This window comes from Triturus cristatus, chromosome 4_1, assembly GCF_964204655.1.
Source record: "Triturus cristatus chromosome 4_1, aTriCri1.1, whole genome shotgun sequence".
Classification (NCBI taxonomy): Eukaryota; Metazoa; Chordata; class Amphibia; order Caudata; family Salamandridae; genus Triturus; species Triturus cristatus.
Window position 1 is genome coordinate 281,155,382 of NC_140585.1, and position 17,642 is coordinate 281,173,023.

The 17,642-nt window shown below is 43.4% G+C and overlaps 1 protein-coding gene across 1 annotated transcript in view; it reads left to right on the forward strand.

Annotated features, from left to right (window-relative positions):
• The window catches only part of LOC146854276 (protein mono-ADP-ribosyltransferase PARP12-like), a 220,507-nt gene that overhangs the window by 73,989 nt on the left and 128,876 nt on the right, over positions 1–17,642 (forward strand). The window lies entirely within an intron of this gene.

Below are 17,642 nucleotides of genomic sequence, written 5' to 3' on the forward strand. Positions count from 1 at the left end.
ATGTTGTTTTATCATTTCACTAATTTCTGGACGCAGACCATATACAAATCTGTACACAAAATGACTCAAATCCTTTTCACTCAGATTTTCATCTCCACTAAACTGTTTGAAAGCTAAAATTAGCCTTTCATAATATGCATGCACTGACTCTTTACTTTCTTGGTGTGTTCGGTCAATTTTCACCCAATCTGTCTCTTTAGGAGGTACCTTGTTTTTCAGAAATGCCATAACCTGTTCATATTTCTTCATTACCTCGGGGTCTGGAGCTCCTGTTTTTGGATCCGTAGGGTATTCCTGAGTTGGCCAATTTATCATTAATTTACACTCTGTCCCTAAATCTGCTGGTACTATTATGTCAAATAGACTATTCAGATCAATCCATAATACTTTAGACAATTTTACAAATCTATCCACCTGCCTGTACCACTCGACAGGCTTTTCGCGCAGTCGAGGGAAATCATTTGTAAAAGACAAAATGTCCTGTCTTGTCCATGGGACATGTACATATCCACCTCCTGGAATTTCTCTCATAGGACATTCTGTTACTACCTTTTCCTTTTCTCTTACAGGAAATGCTGTGAATGTCTTATCTGAGGCATCATCACGTTTCCTATACCACCTGCTTTTCCATTTTTCCACATCTCCCCATTTTCTCAACAAGACAATTATTTCCTTAATCTGACTTATCCGCCCTGTGGTATTCAAATTTTCGATATCTTTTTCAGTGAAATCAATTCGATATGGTTTTTGCAAAGCTTTCACCTTTTCAATATCTATTCACATTTCATTTGCCACCTCTTCTAACCTCTCATGTAGATTTTTTCCTCTCCATGTCACACTTTTGCACAAAAATTGTAATTCCTCATCTTGGTAAGTTTTTAATTTTTCTGTAGGGATAGTTCCTACTATTAACTCTTCTAACACCATTCGTAACTTGGCCACATCTATTGATTGGGATTCTTTGTCTTTTCTCTGTAAACTTCTTAACCATTCACTTAATTCTTCTGTAGATGGTCCTACTGGTTTCTCTATGCTACCCTGTTCCAAATTCTTTTGTGGTTCTAATAATGATTCTACTGTCCTTCTACTCTTTTCAGGAAAATTCTGACTTATGAATGGATTGTTTGAAACATTTGGTTCGATCATACTTATCGTCTGTCTCCATGGATTCTCATTTTGGCTCGGTTTTGGCTGTTCAACCTGTTTATTGCTCTTATAAGGAACTGTTAAACAATGTTCGCTATCTTTTTGTTTATCGAAAATGGGCATTACTGGACCTATCGTTACTGGAACTGTTACAGCTTCCAAATTTTCAGTCAATTCTCGTATTTTCTGTTAATTCTAAAGTGTTTTTTTCCAATTCCGCTGAATTTTCACCATTTATTGCATTCTCTGACTCCTTTTCTACCTCTCTAATGGAGTTGCTCTTCTCTAAATCTTGCGACATTGGTTCTGTCTTAATAATTCGTAAGGTTTCTCTCATTGGGGCACTTGGTGTTAATATTTCTGGTTCTGGTCGATACGGTGGTGGATTTTTATAAAACATGTCATCAAGAACATCATCCTCTGATTCATTCACTCCATACCCTCTTGATTCTACATTATGTCTTTTCTCCGTTCATTTTCATCCTCCGTTATCCTCTGCAGTTCGTACCGGAAACAAACCTTCAGTCATACTAGCATTCCGCCATCTTTTCAACCGATCATCATGACTTTCATGTCCATACTGTCTACCAAACATGTACCTATATCTTCCGCCACTTCTTTGTCTCTCTCGATCATGCATCTCATCTTCCCATTCTGTCAATGCCTCAAACTGTGTCGGTCTAGATCTTGGTTCTAAATTCATCATTTTCTCTCTTAAGTTTCTCAGAACTGCCAAATTAAAGGAACCATGTTCTGGGAAAGCCAGGACTCCGTCGTCCTTTGTATATTTTACCCAATTGTCTAACCAAATACAAGTATGATGCCCATATTTTGCAACCATAAAGGATGCAGGGGTTTTCGGTGGAGGAAGTAACTGTCCTTCCCTTGTCACAATCGGTTTGTCCTTTTTAAACCACTTCTTGATTTTTCCAAACCATGACTTTTTCTCCTTTTCTGGTGGATCGTAATACATTTTTCCTGTCTTCCGTGTATCGCTAGTCTCTCCTTACAACTGTACTGCTATTCTGTCCAATTGTAGCGCGACTCACACTAACACACCAATCCGGAGCGTCTGCGTCACCTCCGTGATTCTCCAATCCCAGCGCGACTCTCACTAACGCACCAATCGGGAGTGTCTACGTCACCCTGTAATTCTACACTCCTAGCGCGGCGTACACTAACGCACCAATCGGAAGCGTCTACATCTCTAGCTAACTGGCCAATCCCAGCGCGGTCTTTCTGACATCAACAGCCGCTGCTCCTGCTCCTGTTTCTACTGACCCCTCCTTTACAAAATTTTCTCGGTAAGTTTCAAAACCTTTCAAATCTACAAATCTGTTAGTAACTAAATAAAAACGCCACCATTGTCCGCTTCGCTAACCAAAGAATAGTGAAAAGACCTTTTTCACTAGAATTCCGTCTTTCCCGAGAGCAGCGCTTACCTCTGCTCTACTACGGAATCGTTACTTCCGTTGATAAAGTAGCACATCCCTCTACTTCACCCTTCTAACAAGCATCAACTAACCGCTTCTCTAGAATTAAGACACCTAGTTGGAGACCCAATGCTCCTGAGAAATAAAACCAGAGTTTCGCAAATTAATTGGAATGCCTTTTCATTCACGCACTTCCGCACAGAAAAATGTAGTTCATTCACACAGAATCCTGTCTTTCCCGAGAACAGCGAACAGTCTGTCCTGCTACAGGATTATAACACTCGTTAACAAAGTAGCGCTTCCCTCTACTCTGGCCTTCTATCAAGCTCAGAGAACACCTGCTACCTTTTCAGTGATACGCGTTATCAGAGTAACCTTTGGCCTCCTGGTACCTAAGACCAAAATTTCACAGGTAACCTTTGCCATCATACACACTTCTTCTCATACAGAAAATATCTCTGATGGCAACACACGACGATGCTACCAAATCGAACCCAGGCAATGCGTCGTGCAACTTCAATCGTTACACGCTTCCCCTGTGTACCTACAGGGCAGCAACAATTCCGCCTTTCCCGAGAGCAGCGCTTACCTCTGCTCTACTACGGAACTGTTACAAACTTCCGACTTCCTACATCCCAGAAGTCGTGCAAACAACATAGAACTCGACGCGACTCAACATAGAGTGTTAGTACATAAATCAATAACAATCAATACTCAATTAGCAATATACAAGCAATAATCAACAAACCAAAACAATAAAAACCATCATCTTGCTACCAGAAAAACTGATGCAGCGTGGAATCCAAAATCCTCTCTTCGTCACAGACCAAAATACCTCACTAACATATTCAATCAATACATTCACTGGTGGGGCCCATAACACCAACATTCACACATCATTGGTCTGCCTTTCCTGAGAGAAGAATGTTCCAAACGCTGACATGAAAGGAATATCTTCTGTACTAACGGAAAATATATCTCAAGTATTTTCTTTCAACACATCTTATACCTGAACTCCTAGATATTCCTTCCACTTAACGATGGATCTAATTTAGTTGAGATGGGTGAGGTAATACAATTCTCTAACTCACATTTACATTTTAAACATTCTCTATGAATAAACAACCCAACTCATTTGTATGTAATCATTAATAAACTTTATCTAATTAATGCAAACCTTTAATAAGTCATTAGTCAAGTCACAGATCATCATATTTACCTAATCTGGCTAATTGTCATCCTCTGAGTCAGTTAAATCGTAGAAGATCCCTAATTTATCAAAGTCAAGCCGCCATTCAGTCTGTCAAAGATTCAGGAAAACAGCTGTCCTACAGCGTCACCGTCCTCTCCGTCAGCATAACGTCAGGAAAACAAGAGCGATTTTCAACCTCACTATTCTATCATCTTTTATAAGAAAATCACTGTCAAAAAGTAACAAATATTGGTTTTCGGCCATCCTGATTGGAGGATTTAGGGTCGTCCGGTAAAGTTCTCACATAGTTCAGTCCATTAAGTCATCACACTTGCTGGTTCCGGTTTTAAAGAAAGTCCTTTGTTCCAGGGACCTGGCAACTTTCCCAGGATGTCCTTGGTGGGTACAGTTTGGCTATGGTCAAAAGAAGGCCACTGCTGTCTTTTCTTGCGCAGGCGCACTTCACCCAAAACCTCGTGGAGTGCAGTCAGTCACGTCAAGTGTAAGAGGCGGCCATTTTGTGGCAGGCCCAAATGGTCAACTTAAGCAAAAAAACACAAAACATAATTAATACATAGAAAAAGCTAATAAATTGTTAAACCCTCACTAATTCCCCTATGTGTATGTAATTATCTAGCATGATAGCAACATTCAAAGCGTTTATAGTCACTATTTAATGCAACTTACAATTACTTCACAAAAGCAACCTATAACATGCAACATTCTAATTTTCTAATATTAGTATGCGTACATATTTTAGTTCACAAATTTTATTGGCCATGCAAATGCGAATCCCACGTGTAATTCATTTATTAATAGGGTTGGTTAATATTTCACTTCAAACATTAATATGGTTATAATTAATTGATTATTCTAATTAGTATGAACATGCAAATTGTGGAGGGTATACAACATTTTGCATTACCCGCTCCAGCACAAGCGCTTAGACGTCACGGCAAACACGCCCTCTACAAAAACCCATTTTTCATTTCATACATACCGTGGACCACCATAACTTTACTCACGTCTTTTAGGGGAGGAGCGTTACAAGGCCAGCACCCTGTTGCTCAGATTTACAACCGCCCGAAGGACTAGCAGGGTGCTGACATTTTCATCCAGGGTCCTGCCATAAAGACTCCTTGGGTTTGGCTTAAGGCACCACTCTTTGGTACAAAGGAGTACCCTTTCAGGAGCAATCAGCCTCCGAATCGCCCTGTAAGTCCGCCTGCAACACAAATTCATACATTAATACATTCAATTCCTTTGCCTGCCAGCACACAGGGTAAGCAGTTGGGAGGGTGACAACATGTCCAGCGGGGAGCAAAAAGGAAGGGCAGTGGGTGGAGGCAGGTATAAATACCTGTCCCCAGCACCACTGCGCACTGGAAGTGACATCGCAGAGGCGCCGGACATAGGTAGGACTCCCGAGAGAAGGGGTCTCGGCAGCTGGTGCACAGGGACGTGCCTAATGCAGCACTAAGGGGGCCGCCCTCCTAAAGGGGCCCACTGCGTGTGCCGCGAGCAGCTGCAAATGTGTGTGTTACCAGATGCCACACACAGTACAGATTTCACGGGCCCAGCTCAGGTGAGGCCCATGCCTGTGGCTTCTTTTCATGATGATGCCCTGCAGCTCACCATCAGACAATGTATTTCATCTGTTCGCAGCTGTTATCTGGGGAAGTTCCATGAGGCACTGATATGTAACAACATACAGGCAAGTGAGTGCTGTGGGGCCGCGGGCCTAGATGTGTTATCTGACTACTGTCAATGTGTGTACTTTTAAGAGTGAGTGATTGCGTTGGTATGTTTTAATGCTTTAAAATGATGCTACTGATTTGTGTTGCCTGATCACGAGAATGAAGCGTATGGCAGCCATCTGATGAAAAGATATTATTGAGCCCAATAAATGTTTATGTGCAGGCATGTGATTGCGTATGTTTTGGGGCACAATTTGGACAATCATAAGTGTCTGATTACTTGAGATGCACCAAATACTAGCTGGTATATGACTTTAAACAGATTCGAAAATCCATGCAATCAAGTTTGGCGACAGAACAATACATTTGAAAAAAGACATTGTCAAAGCTGCTAAACAATATTTGAGGTTATGCAGGAGTTTGTTAACCCTGTCTACTGTTACCTTACTGCATCCTGATTTGTGTTTGATTTGATTGGAAGGCCCCTTTCTAGTGCACCAGACACATAACATTCACCATACAACTGAGGACATAACAAATATAATAAATAAAGGCAAAAGTGATGGGGCTTCTGGCCCGAATGTTATTCCGCAAGTCACCTACAAATACGACTCTGAAATTGAAGTATTTATCTAGGGAAGCTTTATGCTGAAGTTGAGATTAACAATCAAATTCCCGACAGTTGGCAAGGATCAATTATAACCCCTATTTATAAAGGAGGAGATAGAACTAACCCTTCAAATTACAGGCCAATTGCCTTACAGGATGTCGAAGCTAAATATTTTGCTTCTCTAATCCTTGAAGATCTGGGGAACTTAACTTGATTGCAAAAATCCAGACAAGCTTCAAAAAGGGGATTGGAACTATCTCTAACATTCTGTCAATCTCTGATAGCAGAAAAATACAAGCACAACAAACAGGATCTGCACCTTTGTTTTACAGACTTAAAAGCTGCACTTGAGTGGACCTGAAACTATTGTGGGCAAAATTAAAAACCTGGAACATACCGGAGAGAATCCTAAGGGGTCTTTTGCTATTTTAATTTTTTTATTTATTAAATTCAATCTGTAGAAGGTCACAGAACATCATTTTGCATGTCTCTGAATACGTTACATCATATAGGTATGACAAAAGAGAGTACAGTTCACTCGGTCCAGTGAATCAGATAATTGTCCATTGTGCCGCGCCATTTCCAATTTGACAGTTGGGGATATACATAAGCCATCCCTGTGCCCATTCCACCCGCCCCATTTCTTATCCCATTTCTTAGGGCATCCTTGAGATTTATACACTTCTTTCTCGGCAATCATGCACTTGTCCATTTCAGCCGCCCAGAGTCTGGTCAATGGCCTGTCAGCTGCCCCCCATTTCATTGCAATTGCTCTCTTGACTAACGTGTACCCTAGTGTGTCAAACTGCTGTTCTACTTCTGTGAGGTCAGTCGCTTTCCAAATATTAAGGAGCCCAATCAGTGGTGTGAGTGTTAGTTGTTTCCCCGTTGCATCCTGCATGTGTGTCGTTGCCCCATTCCATATGTGGCACATGTGTGGACAGTCCCATATAGTATGATAGAAGGTAGCCTCCTGATGACATCCGGGTCTTTTGCTATTTTATTCAGATACTTGGGTCAGAATGAAACTTGGAAATGGTGCTAGAATCGCAAGGAAAGTTTATACGACTAATGGCCTGAAACAGGGTTGTGTGTTGGCCCCGCACCTGTTTAACGTATTCATATCAGTCCTATCTGGACAGCTCGATAAAATTAACTCCCATTCACCGCACTTAGATAAGCTACAACTCTCGCACCTTGCCTATGCAGACGATATCATCCTTTTAAGTCTAACTAAGGTTGGTTAGACTATCTAAAACAAAAACAATGCTTACTACTAACCGGCTAACCCCACAACACAACATCTGGCTAGAAGGCAAACTATTGGAGAATGTATCCAACTATAAGTACCCGGGATGTTATATAGATGATAAGTTATCCCTTTGTGACCAGAAAAACTACATGACACAGCGAGCTGGGGCCTTAACATTTGCCTTCAGGTCGTTGGCAAAGAAACTGAGGGGACCATCACTAAGGCCACTCCTGTTGATTATAGCCGCCAAAAAACTGCCAACCTTATTTTACGCTAGCAATACTATGCATGGGAATGATTCCGTGATTCTTAATAACCTAATAACAAGCCTTTACAAAAAGGTTTTTCAACCCCCCAGGTTGTGGGATGAAATGCGTTGGCTGTAATTTCTGATGTCATTTATGTGGAAAGAAAATAAGTAATAAAAAAGAAAATACTGAAAGAACATACAGGACCCTTTGGGGCTTTAATGTGATGTAATGTTCGGTATCTATAAAATGTTTTTTGAATCTTGAACTTCCTCATTAATTGAGATATGACTAGAGGGACACAAGTTACTAGTGTTCTGTTGAACAACTAGTCAAAGCTAACAGTGTGCCTCCATTTTAAATTTTCTAGAGAAATCATGATGTTTCTGCCTTCAAACTGGTGGGGCTTCATAAACCCCGACAAGCTGCAGGATCCCGTCTCTATCCCTGAAGTTAAACATTCTGGCAATAATGTCTAGTGGCGGTATCCCCCATTGGTCCGTTCTATAGTGAAGAATTTGGAGAGCTCCTACTCTCCTTCGATAAAAATAATCCCAATGCTCAGTCCATCTTATCAGAAGGTATGAAGACCATTGCTAGCTGGATGAGGCATAAATCCCTCCAGCTCTATGTGGCAAAAACTGAAATTATGTTTGGTCACGTATCAATGGGATGGTCCCCGAGCTGGTGGCCTGTGGAGCTGGGCTCCACACCGGCCCCCCAAGACTGTGGTAAGAAACCTAGATGTCCATCTGGACCAGAAACTAATACTGAAAGAACATGCTTCAGCCACCGTCAGCGCTTGCTTTCATGTGCTAAACTTCCTCCAAAGGGTATTTCCCTTTCTTCCTCTGACCACTCGTAAAACCCTCATCCAGGCACTGGTGTTAAGTCGCCTGGATTACTGCAATGCTCCTCTGATCTCAGCTAATGAAGCGTCACTGAACAGATTGCAAGTGATCCAAAATACCGCAGCTCGACTGGTCTCCAATGCTCCCTCTCTTACCCTCTCCCCCTCATGCAGCAATTGCATGGGGAGAGGAGTTGGCCTAACGGCTAGGGTGCTCGACCTGAGGAACTGGGTTCGAGTCTCGGTAATGACGCTGAACATCCTGTGATTCTGGGCAAATCACTTAATCTCCCCGTGCCTAACAAAAAATTAATGTGTGTCCTCATGTAACGTAACTGGTGCTATGTAAAGCGCTCTTACACCTGATTGGATTCGGGTCAAGTTTGCGCTACATAAAACTCTGCAAAAAAAAGAATTAAAAAAAAATTGCATTGGCTCCCAGTGCGGAAGCGGATCCGTTTCAAGATCTGTTGCATTGTGCACAAATCTTTGAACGGCAATGGTCCCAGTTATCTGGCAGAAAAATTCACTAAATATCTGCCACTCAGGGCGCTACGCTAGGGAATCAAATCCTTACTCGTGGTTCCACGCTGTAAAAAATCTCGGGTGGGTGGTAAAGATTTCTTCCACCTAGCCCCTGTTTATTGGAACCAATTACCCATCCATCTGCGACAGTGCTCTGATCACCTGCAGTTCCATAAGCTCCTTAAGACTGCATTGTTTTGATCTGTTCCTGTTCCCTGGCTGATGAAAGTAGTTCTTTAGTGCGGAGATACCCCTCGGGGGGTGATGCAGGCATTTTATAAACCAACCAATATCAATGTAATTTTAGATTTTTCCTTAAAATTATCTTTCCTTTGAAATGTTTCCTATAATTATCATTTTCTTAAAATTGCCTTTTCTTAAAATTGGTTTTCCATGATTTGGTTTCCTCCAATGTGGTTTCTCAGTTTTTGTTTTCCATTAAGTCACACAGATCAATAAAAATGGCAAGTAAACTAAGGTGGTAATGCGTTTCCTAGAAAATTATAACTAGCATCATTCGAGACTATAGAGACTTGGTTAGGTACCACCTCGATCAACACTTTATAAATATACACATATTTCCAAAAATCGTACTTCTAGACGAAATAATTGCTATTGCCTTACTATTTCTCAGTGGAAGAACGTCATCCGTCAAATGCACAGAACAGAAAATCAGATCGTAGCCTCCTAACTAACACTTTAAAACCTGAGCTCGACAATGACTCCAAAGAGACTAAGGGCATCATTTAGAATTTGTCAGCCTAGGAAATCCGCCAGGAATGTGCCACTCTACCACAAATGTGGCAGAATATAATACCCTGTGATCCACAAATGTAGTAGAGTACCAGGTGTGCCAAACTGACATCCACCCTCTCTAATTAAAGTTGATGAGAAGTCATGTTTTTGCTAGGGGTGCTGCGGTGACTCAGCCAGTGGAAACTACATGAGTGGCACGACGACCTCTGAGCCTTTGGTGCAAGTACATCAGACTGCCCTCCCAATTTAGAGCAGTCTAATGTACGTTCTCTTGTAGGGGATTTCCATGTATAGTCATAAGTGATGAATAGTCCCGCCCATCTGCGGCGACCCCGGAGCACTTTATCCAATATATGTTCTTAAGTGATGAAGTTCGCCTTCCTTGGAGTAGGCCTTGAAAAGTTAATTAAAGAAAGTCATAATGCAGCCTAGGAATAGGCTTCAGTGGTCACAGTTCTTCATCTTGCAATGGCAAAAGAAGGGACTGTAATTACAAATGCTCTCAGAATATCTATTTTTTGTAATGGCACAGAAAAAGAACTTTCACAAACCCTTTTGCTATGAGACAGATGTGAAGAAGTGTAGGGCCATGTAGCCCATAGGCTGCCATTATAAGTGAAGAAAAAGAAAGCTGTGCCTTAAAGAACTGGGAGACCACCAATATCCCATCATGCGCAGCCAGAGGCAGTTACTTAAGTTATTTTTTCTGGCTCTTTCTTACAGGACCCTTAGAGCATTGAACTCGACCTTTTTAGGTTTTTTCTTCAATTTAGATCTTCAAACTTCACTGTTTTTTGCTTCACTCAACGTCTTTTGTCCTTTTCTGTGGAGCAAAGTATTTTTCTGATAGGAAATAGGCTTTTTTCCTATTTAAAATGCCATCTCTTTTCGACAAATGTCCTAGATGTGGCAGAAAAAAACTAAAACAGATGCACATAAGGTCTGCATTCTCTGTTTACCTTCCTCTCATCTTCCTGCCTCCTATGACATCTGCAAAACCTTCTCAAGATGTACCTCGTGTGACAGGGAGAAGATTCACCTGCAGGGAAGAGAGGAGAAAACAGCAAGTAGTCATTGGGACCTCTGAGTGAAGGGGAAGTAAATCTTCCACCAGAGGTCTTCCCCCAACCTCCAGTGGACATGGGAGGTGTGAGAGGTGTTCTTCACCCTGAAAATGCTTTTGGTCCCGGTCGACATCGAGGCAGTCGACATGCTCACCATCATTGACTGGCTCTACGTCTAGCAACAATGAGAGCCACTTCGCACCCACAACCGATGTCGAGACAGGTGTTGACGTCGAGGGATACTGACTCACCGTCACCGAGAGGTAGAAGGTCGACATTGAAACGTCGACGACGTGATTAGTCGATGTCAAGAAGCCGTTCTTCATCGAGTGGGTCGACGTCGGGGAGCAGGTCAAGGTCGAATGCCAGTCGACAACAGAGATCGACGTCAAGGAGATCATCGAAGTCGAGGAGAGGAAAATCCTCCAAAAGAAGAAGAATCTACTCCTCATCTGAGTCTTACTCCAGATCTCCGTCATTGGCTGAGATACCTACATCTCCCACCCCGGATTCTCCTCCACTGGACCCAGTGGTCACAACAGCACCACTTCCTCCAGCGTTACCAGTTCCTCCTCCTCTAGTACTTCCGCTTCCGGTACCTCCAACACTGCCAGCACCGGTTCTGCCTGCTCCTGGGGTGCCTCAGACCACACCCGCTCCTAGGAGTTCAAGGTCAAGGACACGTCATCGATTCCGACATGGACGCTCACGCTCCTCCATGAGATCTCGAAATCCACGTCGCCACTCTTACTGCAGGTCAAGATCACGCTCTAGCCGTCAGCGCCATAGAGATACGTCTTCGTCTACTAAGACTATTCTCCTACATTGTCAGATTTGCCTCAACCTCGGTCCTCCCAGTTGACAACATGAGCACTTTTTCAAGAGGTCCTGGTTCGCGGCGCAATGAAACTGAACATACCTATGGAGACACCTACTCCATCAACGTCTGTAATCTTTGAGACACTCCACCAACGCACGGCCTCAAGACCATTGCTTCCCCTAGTGCCAGGCCTGCTGGACTCAGCCATGGAATTGATCCTTACGCCTGCGGCGGCAAAATCAGCACCATCTAGGCTCCAAAAGAAATACCGACCACCGGAGCAGGATTTACTAGTCATATGAGCTGACCCCCCTCCCGATTCAGTGGTGATTTTAGCTGCACGAAAATCCCATGACACCTCTCCATCTGCTTCTTCTCTCCCTGATAAGAAGAGCAAAAAGGTGGATTCGTCAGGTCGCAAGATTTGCGGCACGGCTGCTACATCCATGAAAGTGGCCAGTGCCACAGCCTTCTTAGGAAGGTACGACCGTGCACTGTGGGACTCCATCCTCCCCTTTTCGGACCACTTCCCCAAAGAGCACCAGCAAGACTTTCTAGAAATCGTCCAGAAGGGGGCTATGGTCTTGAACCAAGTCATCAGCGCAGCAGCGGACTCCTCGATTCTAGCTGCCCACAGCTACTGCCACAAAATCTCTCTACGTCGGCACGCATGGCTGCGTTTAATATCTCTGAAGCCAGATGCCCAGTTACGGCTGCAAAATGTATCCTTTTCCGGCTCCACCCTCTTCGGCTCACATTGTCGACGAAGAAATGGCAAGACTGAAAACGGAAATGGATTTACAGGAAGAAGTCAACACTCTGTTCTGCAAGAAATCAGTGGAACCAGTCCCTCGAAACCAATGAGGTCAAAGTATCTACTCCAGATACTTACTATTGCAAAAGAAAAGCAGACACAAGTTCAGGCCGATTCTCAACCTTCGCATTACAAACAAGTGGATCCGGAAGGAGAAATTTTTATTACACCAAATTTACCCTCAACTTCAAAGGGAAGACTGGCTCTGTTCGATAGATCTACAAGACACCTATTTTCGTATTCTGATCGCAAAGTCCCATTGGAAATTCCTCAGGTTTGTCGTGGTACAGAACCACTACCAATATGCGGTTCTCCCATTCAGCCTCAAGTCAGCGCCCAGAACATTCTCCAAATGCATGGCGGTGGTAGCGGTGGCGCACCTTCGGAAACATAAAATCTTTGTATAGCCCTACCTGGACGATTGGCTGATCAAGACATCCACATTCACAGAAGCACAAGAGCATTTCCTATGGATGTGCGATCTGCTTCATCGCTTGGGTCTGCACGTCAGTGTTCCAAAGTCCATGTCATCTCCGGCTCAGATTGTACATTACTTTGGAGCTACCGTCGATACGCTGCAGGAAAAGGTGTTTCCTTCGGTGGAACGATGGTTATCCATTCTCCGAATAGTTTCCTCTCTATTCGGCTTGATGGCCTCCTTCATATTCCTGACTCCCAATGCTCGCCTCCACATGCGTCCTCTCCAGGAGTTCTTGGAGGACCATGTGGAACCAGTTCTTAGGAAACTGGTAGGACAAGATCACAAGGGGAATGCCATTTCACCACCTTCCACCAACACAGACCTTGGTTACAGATGCCTCACTGCTTGGGTGGGAAGCCCACATGGATCACTTACAGATACAGGGGCTATGGTCCTCGAGAGAACAGAAGTATCATATCATCCTTCTGGAATTCAGATCAGTACACCTAGCTCTCGAGGCTTTTCATCCTTCATTCGCGACCAACAACCTGCTTGTACAGACAGACAATACAACCACCATGTCCTACCTGAACAGACAGGGGGGAACGCGGTCCAGAGCCCTGTCGCTCAATCAATTTGGCACTGGATTATCGCCAGGAATCTAACGTTGGTAGCTGCGCATCTTCCAGGGGAACAGAATATGCACTCAACAGGGTTCTCGAAGAAAACCATGAGTGGGTACTGAACGAAAAAGTCACGCAAGGTCTCTTCAGTTTGTGGGGCACACCTTCTACAGACCTGTTTGCCATAGAGGAAAACAAAAAATGCTGCAATTTCGACTCCAGATTTTACCATCGAAGGTCACTAGGGAATGCCCTATGGATCGACTGGTCGAACAAATTTCTTTACGCTTTTCCTCCAATACCATTAATTCCAACAGTCCTGCACAAACTGGCGTCCACAACAGCCCAAATGATACTCATCGCCCCAGAATGGTCGAGACAACTGTGGATTCCACATCTCAGACTGCCTTGCAGACCGGCTCTTCTCACCCCAGCCTTTCATCTTTGAGTGTGGCAGCATGGCTCCTGAGATAGTGCAGTATGGTCATTTAAACCTCCCTCAGGACTGTATGGACATTATAAAAGAAGCAAAGTGACCATCTACATGAGCAGCTTATGCTTTTAAATGGAAGCGATTTTGTATTTGGTGCTCCTCCAAACAAATCAATCCCACGTCTTGCCTGGAAGAGGTCATTCTCCCGTATTTATTACACCTTGCCAAGTCTGGCCTTCAATGCACCTCAATCAGAGTCCACCTATCTGCTCACACGGCATACAGAAAAAATCCTTCACAAATCTCTTTCTTTAGGATTCCAGTTATTAAAGAAGGACTTCCTCCCATTAGACGCCCGGCTCCTCCATAGTAGCGGAATGTAGTACTGTCTCGACTTATGCTTCCTCCCTTTGAACCAGTTAACAAAACTTCATTACAGCATCTCACTTGGAAAACTGCTTTCCTGGTGGCCATTACATCAGCGAGGAGAGTTAGTGAGATTCAGGCCCTTTGCACACATGAGCCTCACACAGTATTTCATTCCTCCAAAGTAGTGTTGCGTACACATCCTAAGTTTCTCCCTAAAGTGATTTCAAATTTCCACGTGAACAAAACTATCGCTTTACCCACGTTCTTTTAAAACCCTTCGTCTCCAGCGGAGAGGGCTCTCCATTCACTAGACGTTAATAGGGTGTGTGGTGAAAGAACCACTCTTGTGGTTTGGCACCCTATGATGACCTTCAACTACCACCATTTTAACTGACTTGAGTGTGTCATTTTACTCTAGCCTGGATATATGAGACAGTCCTGCATATGCATGTTTCTCTTCTGTCTTGTAATCTTGCTGTCTTTCAGTGGGAGCTGTCACGGAGTAGAATAGTGTTGCCAAGAATAGAAGGTGTGGGATGTGCATTTGAAAGCGTGAGAGGGAGAGAGAGGTGTGGAATGTACTTTTTGGTCTCGAAGTGCAGTGTTGTGAGCGGTGGTGCACACATGTGCATTGTGTTGTACATTGGTGAGAATTATGCGCTCTTACTATTGGCTTTGAAATGGCTTCATGTCATCTTGTTTTCTGACTTTGACTATTGACATTGACATGGCCTCATGTCATTTTGTTTTCTGACTTTGCCTTGCTTATGAGTGCTTACTATTGGCTTAGACATGGCCTCATGTCTGGCTTTGCCTTGCTGCTCGCACGTAGCTGCAAAGTGGGGAGGGCAGGTTTCTGCTCTTCACTTGTTTTTTGCTCCTCACTGACCAGAGTGAACTGGAATATGTTGTGGGAATTGTCTGTGGAATGTGCAACTCTACCTCAGAGTCAAAATACGGGAGCTTGGCCAGCCTCCGTCTTGGCCTTGATACAGACGGGTACAGCCAGCTCGGTTTTTTCTAATGAGAAGGGGGCGAGGTTTTCTAGAAGCTTCACCTCATGTTGAGTAATAGTATTAAAGCTGGGAACCTTCGGGGGCCAGGTGGAAGTTCACCACAGAATAGACGTATTGCTGTGGAGGTGACGGAACTTGAGTCCTGATTGAAACTTCTTCCTGAGCTTTTGACGGGCTTCCCAAGCTTGAGTTGGCAAGGATGATGCAAATTCAGTCGGTGAGGTGTTCCCAACCATTTTGTATATATTTTCTACTGTTTGCTATTTGTGTATATACTGCATTTTATTTTACTTGTTCATTTAAAAGTGTTTGATACCTGAGAATCTGCATTTACTGATATATTTGGCCTACCCTTTTAAACATTGCATTAATCAACTTGTGTGTGTTATTTTAAAAAGCACCTGAATTCGTCTTTTTGCCTCCTGAGTGGGAGTGCTGTGCAAAAGTGTATATAATTTAAAGGTGCAGTGGTAAATTAGCCTCCCAGGTGGGGGTGCAGGGTTCGGTTGTGTCCTTTTATAGAAAATCACACTCATTATATGCTCAAAGGTGTATACAATTTAAAGGTGCAGTGATATATTGGCCTCCCAGGTGGGAGTGCAGGGTTTGGGTGTGTCCTTTTTGTGAAACGCACATACATTACAGGGTGTTAAAATTCTATTTGGGCAAGACCAAGGCCATTCGTAATTCAGGGCAGTTATTTATCAATTACGGCCCAGTCCGCACAGGTTTAGCTACTTCTAAGCAGTCAATGTCTAGGTGGATTGTCTCTTGATTCTCTGCTGCTATCAGCTAGCCAACAAATCTCTTTCTGGTAGGCCCAAAGCTCACTCTACCAGCGACAAGGCAGCCATTTCTGCCCTTATGAGGAATATTCCTTTAGCAGATATTTGCAAGGCAGCTACATGGAGGTCAGTCCCTACATTCATTAGGCACTACTACCTGGACACAGATGCTAGAGCGGATGTGCAAGTAGGTCAGTCATCCCTCAGAAATCTGTTTTCTTAACGGGGTTCATTTCTGGTATGTTTTTTGTCTACTCCACCGCCTTACAGGGGATGAGCTTTCTATTCTATTCATCGCTTATTACTATACATGGAAATTTCCATGATGGTCTTAAGCAGCCCCCCTCTTCCCCGATGGAGTGGAGATATGATCTCATGCTCCGTTATTATCAGTTTAGTGTAGCCTTCAAAAAGAACTGAAGTAACTGCCTCTGGCTGAGCATGATGGGATATTGGTGGTCTCTCTGCTCTTAAAGGAACAGCTTTTTTTTTCCTTCACTTATAGTTGCAGCCTATGGGTTACATGGCCCTACACCTCTTCAAATCTGTCTTCTCATAGCAATAGGGGTTGTGAAAGTTCTTTTTCTGAGCCATTACAAAAATAGATATTCTGAGAGCATATGTAATTATAGTCTCTTCTTTTGCCATTCCAAGATGAAGAACTCTGACCACTGTAGCCTATCCCTAGGCTGCAATATGACTTTCTTAAGTTACGTTTCAAGGCCTTCCCGAAGAAAGGCAAACTTCATCACTTAAGAACATAAATTGGATAAAGTGCTCCAGGGTCCCCGTAGATGGGCAGGGCTATTCATCGCTTGGGACTATCATGGAAATATCCCTACGAGAGAACTAGAATTACAGGTAAGAAACTATACCTTTTTTCTGTTCAGGATAGCCAGGGAAAGCCTGGAAGTCCTGGACAGAAAAAATAATAATCCCCACTCCCTGAAAGAAAACTCCAAGGGTGTCAGTGTCATTGGTATTTTGTTTTATAAAAACAAACTTTCCCTTCAAGAGTTTGTTTTCCTAAAACAGAAGGTTTGCTGAGCAGCCGCATGAAACATGGCGGCTGCTCAGCAACCTTTCAGTGCGTTCTGAGGATCCTCAGTAGTGGCAGCTTTCTTGAGGGCACAGAGATCTCCATCAGGCAGGCAGAGATCTCTAAATAAGTAGCAGTAGTCCACCATTGTGGCAGAGATAATGACCTCCACCACCTGGTAGATGGCGGGCCATCCGCCAAACTTTAGATATGGTTCTGAATTACAGCCCTACTGTCCAGATTGAAGTAGACTAACACTACATGGAAAAGGAAACCAAACCACCATAAAATACTAACATCAAATCCGTCATCCAGAACACACCGTAAATCAGCTATATATACCTCTGCTTGTGATGTAATGCTCCTTATCATCCTCATCATACACTTTGCATGCACCACCATAATAATTCATGCTCCCTTATCAAAATGCCCTTTCCCCTAATTCCACTGATCCATCCTCCCCACCTCTGGCCTTGGCCAACATGCATGGACTCATAGCCTTCCTCTTCTTGATAGCTTCTCCATTATCCGATTTTCCAAGTATTTCCC